Below are 7,277 nucleotides of genomic sequence, written 5' to 3'. Positions count from 1 at the left end.
CCATCTGCATCCCTTACCCACCACACGGGATTTTGCCTGCACCTCTGAACTACAAGCCCTGAAGAACTTGGTCAGCATCCAGTGAGACAGCAATAGTGGAAATTGCCTCGCACCTCTACCCAAAGCTCAGGGGTGAGGAGCCCTCCTATGACCATGCAATGACTGGCGATTAAAATGGACCAAAAGGAGGAGAGGGTCAGTGTTATTTCAGAAGTTTGCCCCAATGCCATACACACACGGGTTAACAGGTACCCCCTTGGCACAGCTTCTGCCCAGACTCTGGGCATGAAGCTGATTCTGTCCCGTCCCTCAGGCTCTTCAAAGCTTGGGCCTGAAGGACCAAATATCAATTTATATTTTTGGAGGAAGAGAAATGAATTGTAGACGATAAAAAGCATGCATTCACTTGTTTCTCCCCTTAACAGGGATGGAAGTTGTTCATCAAAATCCTGAAGCAAAAATCTAAAGACGTGTCCTGTGAGCTATCCCCAGTGCCAGACCTGTAAGAAGCTATAAAATACGCAGCCTACTTACACCCTTCCCACAGGAGATTCACAGCCACGAGCGGCACAAACCCAGCTGGGGAAACGCTACGCTACAGCCCTGCTTCCGGTGCGACGTAGAGAGTGAACAGCAGAGCGTGACTGGAGGGGAGAACAGGGCCTGAGATTTTCATGGCCCTCGATTCCAGCCCTGCAGGTTCTGCGCCATCACAACCACATCCCAAATCTTTTCTCCATCCTTGCATGTAAATCCTGTTCTCCCAGGAATGCTGTCCCGCTCCAGTCGATGGAGTGGTGAGACCGGGCTCCTGAAAGACAGCAGCCTGTAACAACCACCCCGAGCTTCCAGGGCTCATTAACTCCCCTCTGGCCAGATCCCCCATTTGCTACATGATGTGCGGAGCAATAATTCCCACCCTCGGTCTCCAGAAAAGTAGTTTTGCAACCTGGGCTGATTAGCCACCGCACCAGCCTCCCTGTTCGTCGTGTGAATCTAGCGCCTTCGATTACATCATGCCAGAAATTTGAAATGTAAGTCAGATGGCGAAGGCATTAATGGCAGCACTGTAAAGGCTCAACAATGCAAACCTTCCCAAAATGAACTGTCTTGACCTTCACCAGGCTGACAATAAAAATGTGACATCATGTGCAAACGAGCTTTAAATTTAAACCAGGTGCCGAGAGCTGCCTGGCGTCGCGCGGCTGCCGTATAAGCCACTAGCACGCGAGCAGCGGTGCTGGAGGCAAGAGAAACGCCAAGCACGGACAGGACCCACTCGGCAACAAAAACAGGTACGAGCAGCTGGTGGGGTGCACGAGCAAATTCTGCATCGCACTTGAAAAAGCTGGGGTTTGGGCTGTTTGATACCAGTTCTAGCCGGGGCAAACGTCAGTAAACACAAATTTGCTGATGTTCATTTCCACGTGTGAGTGTTCATACAGCTCTGGAATCGAGCCAGCAGCACAATAATGAGGGTTTTTTTCTGTTTTGGGGCTTTTTTTTTTTTTCACGACTCCCTTAGACCTTGCAAAGCGCTTGGAGCCGTGCTCAGAGGTTGCCAGTCACAGCTATGAGGGAGCACCATGATTTACAACCGAAAAGCACGTCCCTGCTCCCGAGCCCGTCCCGGGCAGCCATTGTCCCTCTTGCTGCTATCCCGTAACAAAATGTTCCGCCTTCCCTGGCTGCCCCTCACCTTGCTGCACAAGAAGGCCCTTCCCAAAGCGGGTTCCAGCGGCAGTTTTTCACCCCGCTCTGCACCGCCAGGCCAGCCGGGCACCCGTTGTCCACGGCCCGGAGGCAGCGCTGGCACAGCGCGGCACAGCTACAGCCCCCGGGATCTCTTCTGCAGCCGCTTGTTTTGGAGAGGGGAACAGAGCAGCGCAGAGAGGCAGGTTTGCTGTCAATGGAACCAGTATCTGTGAGAATGTCAACTGCAGTTCTTGCTGGGTAAGTTATTTTCTGCATCTTTTACAGTTTTAAGAGCGTAATTCAAAGAGTAAAATCAAACAGAGGGTAGGCAGGTCCAGCAGGAGCAATTCGTAACAGCTTCCCTGACCATGTCTCACTTCCACTTCAAGCTGGGTGCTGCAAGACATCTCCTGCAGAACAGAGCAGGGACCACGTGCAGCTTCACGGATGAAGAACACTTGTAACTGCAGACATACGCCACCCCCACCAGCTTCAGACCACCACCCTTCCCTGGCAAAAGGAATGCTGCTGCCTGAGCTGGGGCTACCAGCAACACCTCTGCACGTCAGGAACTAACTGCAGAGACAACGCCTGGTTATTTCACTGAGCAGGCACGTTGTGCACAGAGCAGAGAGGACAATCGCATGAGTTACGCAAGTACTGTTCTTTATTTTCTGGGGTTTTTTTGGAACATGCCCTGCCTGTTCCACAGGGAATCTGAGGGAGGGAGAACTCAAAATAGGAAATCTGTTGTACAACACAGAGGTTTGACACGAGCTAGGCAATTTTTACATACAGGTAATTATTAAGAATTCCAATCTCACATGAAGCATGGCTGAATGATCACTACTGAAACACAAATACAACACCACATCACCATGAACTGCAGAAATTGGGCAGCACTTCGGTAATACTGAAAACTGTCTGCCACCGGCAGTCATTAGGAAGTAGCAGTAAACATGTCCCGAAGTTTTTCAGTATGCAGAGTAACTACAACTCATGCTTTCAATAGGGACATCAACTGTAAACCAACAACTTCAGGTAAAGTGTTAAATTAAATCTAATTGGGAAAGGAGTTACACAACATCAGGTTGCTCAGAGCCCCATCCAAACATTCCAACATTCCAGGAGGCTCTGAGCAACCTGATGTGGTTGGAGATGTCCCTGCTCCTTGCAGGGGGGTTGGACTGGATGACCGTTGAAGGTCCCCTCCAACCCAAACCATTCCAGGATTCTATGAACAATCAATGTTACTTTAGCTCCTGGACTGATCTGAATTTCAATCTTTAACTAGAGAGCACAGTAGGATGCCCACTATAAAAACACTAATTTTTAATCTCCTTAAGTAGGGACATTTGGAAACAACACAATTAATCTTCAAGTATTTGTAGTGGTGCATTGGTAAGTATGTCCATTTTGCTCTATTTTTAATAGAAATGTCTCTGTAAGCCACATGAAGACCCCAGGCTGCTGAACTGGCAGGACTCCAGATTCCAAATCTCCCTTTGGCTCAGTAAGGGCTTGGGAGCTGGCCTGCAAGAGAGGTACGCAGCTGAGATAACGGGGACATCACTGATCATCTGCATCCCAAACAGACATACTTCTGTCCTCACCTATCACATGTAATACTGAACGCGCATCGACTGATGCTAATGAAAGCGTTTTGTATTCTTCACAAATAATCATCAAAACTAATTTGAGGAATGTATTTGAAATGAGCCTGGCCATATTGTACCAGGCAAAATACCCGCACAGGTCCATAACCCGGCTCTACTTCTGTCCAACAGAGAGGTCCATGCAGCCTCAAAACAGGCAAGCACGGACAGACGGCTCCCCTGCCTCTCAGACGACAGCTGTTGGAGCACTGACTTCCAGATCCATACCGAAACAATACTTTGTGCAAGCGTGAGAAATACAGTCATAAAATACAAGCCCATCTTCTCTCCCACGCAAACAATGCGCTTATGAGCTGCTCAAGAATCTAACATTTGCCGTAGCAGCTCAATCACAGAGATCCCGCGGCACCATCCTGTTTCCATCCTCGTTAGGAAGACTGAAGGTAGGGTTAGGTAGGAAATATAGCACCTTGAGGAGATTACATGTGACATAAATGATTTAAGAACTCCAAAATTGAGCAGTCTTTCCATGTTGCAAACTTAAGACATCTCCATGCTTCAAAAAGACAATTTCTTACAAGGAAAGACAAGATGGGCACACCAAAAAGTCTGCCCATGTCTAGTGTTGACTTTCAGTGGTGGGTACTTCGTGAAAATCAAACCCGCGGAGCATGGAGAAAGCGGTGCTTCCCCTGATCCGCACCTCTCCCCCAGGCTGCCCTCTCCCTAATGATCCCTCGGACTGATCAGCACGCTGCTGCTCAGCACCACGTAACTGGTATTGCTGCAAAACTGAGGTGAAGGGGAAAGTGAAAAGAGGGAGAGAGAGGGGATAGGACAGTTTCACGGTGTCTCATTTTTCACTATAAAGGAACACCCAACAGAATTTTAAACAAACTTACTGCCATGAAAATCAATGTCTTAAGATCCAATCTACCTAAAAACATGGGAATAAGCCACGAGCATTTGCCACAATACAAAAGCAGGTTAAGAGCGCTTTTCTTTGCGGCACTCCTTCCTGCAATGCTGTTTACAGGAGACACTCTCCACGCCCAGCTTACCACAGTCCATCTGAAATCTGAGCAGCCTTCAAATGGACAAGGACTGGAAATCAGAGAATGAGAGAAAACAAATCAAAGGCTATCAATTAATTTTCATCTCTTACGTTGTTCTTGTTCAGCTAGGGAAAGGCAACCTTTCCAAGTGAGTTCAGAAATGCTGCAGGCCCCTTCATCCATTCCTGTCAACTCTTCAGAAAAGCAGTTTGGAAAAATGCTAACTACAGATAATAAAGCAGAACCACTGAAATTTATAAATCTGGTAATTCAGAAAAAAAAAAAATCTGTACAGAAGAATAAATAAAAACACATTTATCAACATGTGAGCAGAGTTCCAGACTGAAGGCCCATTTTACTCAAAAAATTCATCTTAGTGTGTGAGTGTAGTGAAACCTTTACATAGACACAAGAAGCAGAACAGTCTCTGGGAGATGTGAAGGATAAAAATAGTGTCCTTACTCTGCTTTTTTTTTTGTTGTGGAAAACACTCATACCCTTTTCTAAATTTGGCTCTGGAAGTTCTATCTTTCTCGCCCTCTCCCTCTCTCCACATTTTATGTTCAGAATCATAGAAACTTAAAAGTGGCACACACAGATAACACATTCTGTAGCCCCTTGTGCTGCTATCCCTTCTGCACCGCAGCCAAAATGTAATAATAGAGCTCCAGTAGAGGTGTGAATTGCTTCCATTCATCCGCGTGAGTATTAACTTCATACGCTGGGATGCATCATTCCAACGTCTACCTATTAGCATAGTTAGTTAATAGCCAGGCTAATTAGGATAATACCCAGGGATTAAAAACAATAATGTAGTGGTTTCATAGTATTACAGGAATCAACTGTGAAATTAACGCTGTCTCTCAGGTATTTTCTCAGTCACATTTTTTTAAGATGATGCGCACAAACCCAATTGCCTGTGTGCAAGCAGAACATAGCAGTGCATGGCAAGACTCAGCTTTTTCAGGGAGAGGAGGGAAGAGCAAAAGCTTAGCAGAACTGCCAATTTTCTGCACCTTCACAGGTAATCTAAGTCTTCAGTGTTAAGTCTTGCTGGTTAGAGTTTATTATAAAGTGACTGTAGCGATTAAAAGGATTACTCAACAGTATGCTACAAGAGTGTATGATAAATGAGAAACAATTTCCATAAAATTTCTAATAAATATTCCTTCTAAACTCTAGTGTCTGAATAAACTTTATGGTTCATTCACATGAATGTAAGGTCTCCCATTTTCCTAAAAAGTTTTGGTTCAGTCAGAGAGAAAATCACTTCCTGAGGTACAGATGTCATTGCATTCTCAAGGTACACTTTTATAAGGTAAATATTTAATTTTTTACCCTACTGCCAGAGATACCCTGAGTGGTTGAATCCCTGTAGTGTAACAAAGCCTGTGAAGCACAGCTACTAGAGGGTAGCCACAGGCAAGAGGGCAGCTACATCTGGTTTGCAAGAGTTAAACAAGCCGGGAGAACTGCAAGAATAAAGGCAAGATGGGGAGCCTCCACCATTAATACTCACACGATGCTGAGAAAGTCTGATCAATCCCTTGATCAAAGGAGGCCAGAGACTTCTCAAGTTAGAGGCATCCCCTGTGTGCACACACACACTTTAACCTGCTGAAGCAAAACTGCTGGGCAAAGCGTGAGGTTTTATGAGAAAAACGTGCTATTAATGGCTGCTGCTGCTCAAAAAGGCAGTCCCGCTCCCGCCATCCCCTTCACTTTTCTAGCTCCCTGAGGGAGCTCACTCAGTTTATTTTCTTGGCACATAACGTGTCACATCTCGTGGTCACGTTGGTTTTCCGCTAGTTAAACAGCGACCAGGAGCCACTGCCAGTGCCACAGAAGTGGTTGTGAACTTCCAGCCCTAAGTGGACATGCTGTTTCTGCTACTGACAAACTACCAGACAGCTCACCTTGTGTCATGAAACCTCTGCTAGAAACTTTGTCATAATAATAACTGCAGTCTTTTCTAGGGATCCTTTTCTTTGGGATCCTACCAAAACTTCTGAGTTAGTTCCTAGGCCTCACCACACATGCCTATTTCTATATTAAACTCATAAGTAGAATAATATTCCCCAGGCAAAAAGAATTCCTGAAGCTGCACCACTTGGGTCCCTGCAGACCATCTATCAAAAACTAAAAGTATCTTATGGATTCTGAGAGAGTTGAGTGCTGTTGGCATGAGAAATCCTAGTTTGTCATTTCAGGAACAGAGGTGGTGTTTCCAACTCTGCTATTTGCTGCTCCTCCCAATGAGACAGCTGAGGATCGAGTACATTCAGTCAGGGTTATGTAAAAGTTGGCACAACAACCAGCATCTTCCAAATCCAATGTGACATCATTAAACAGGTTAACAGCACACACCCACTGCAAAGAAGTTAGAAATGTCAGGCTCTGGGGCATCTCCCCTATCTCAGCTGGTAAGTCAAGGTATTAACAGAACGGTCTCAGCAGGACCTTCTAGCAAAAGTCAACTCATTTGCTAACTGTGCACCTTATGGACAGAAATGTATTGAAGTGTCACTTACTAGCTGCTTTCATATTACAGAAATGTATTACTTCCCTGCATTCCACTTGTGTCTTATTCCACTTCTCAGATGTAAAAGTGGCAAGCTAAATTAAAAGAAATATTGCATCTGGAAATAATGAAGAACTTTCCCACTTCCCAAATCTTGCCATTTGAGGCTGAGGTCTGATTTCTTAATTTTACACAAGCCACTCCTGTGGAGGCTTAGCTTCCTTAGGACATAAAGTCTCTGAAGAGATTAGGCTATTTTAAAGACATCAGATCCCATCTGATAGAAACAGATTTTTAAAACCTTACCATGATATTGGTCACTGCTTTCATTCTACTAATATGATGGAACTTTTCTGGTGGGCACTTGATACTATATTTAACAGAGCCCAG

Source organism: Chlamydotis macqueenii, chromosome 5 (genome assembly GCF_036417535.1).
Source record: "Chlamydotis macqueenii isolate bChlMac1 chromosome 5, bChlMac1.mat, whole genome shotgun sequence".
NCBI classification, from domain to species: domain Eukaryota; kingdom Metazoa; phylum Chordata; class Aves; order Otidiformes; family Otididae; genus Chlamydotis; species Chlamydotis macqueenii.
Note: the sequence above shows the minus strand (reverse complement) of the source record.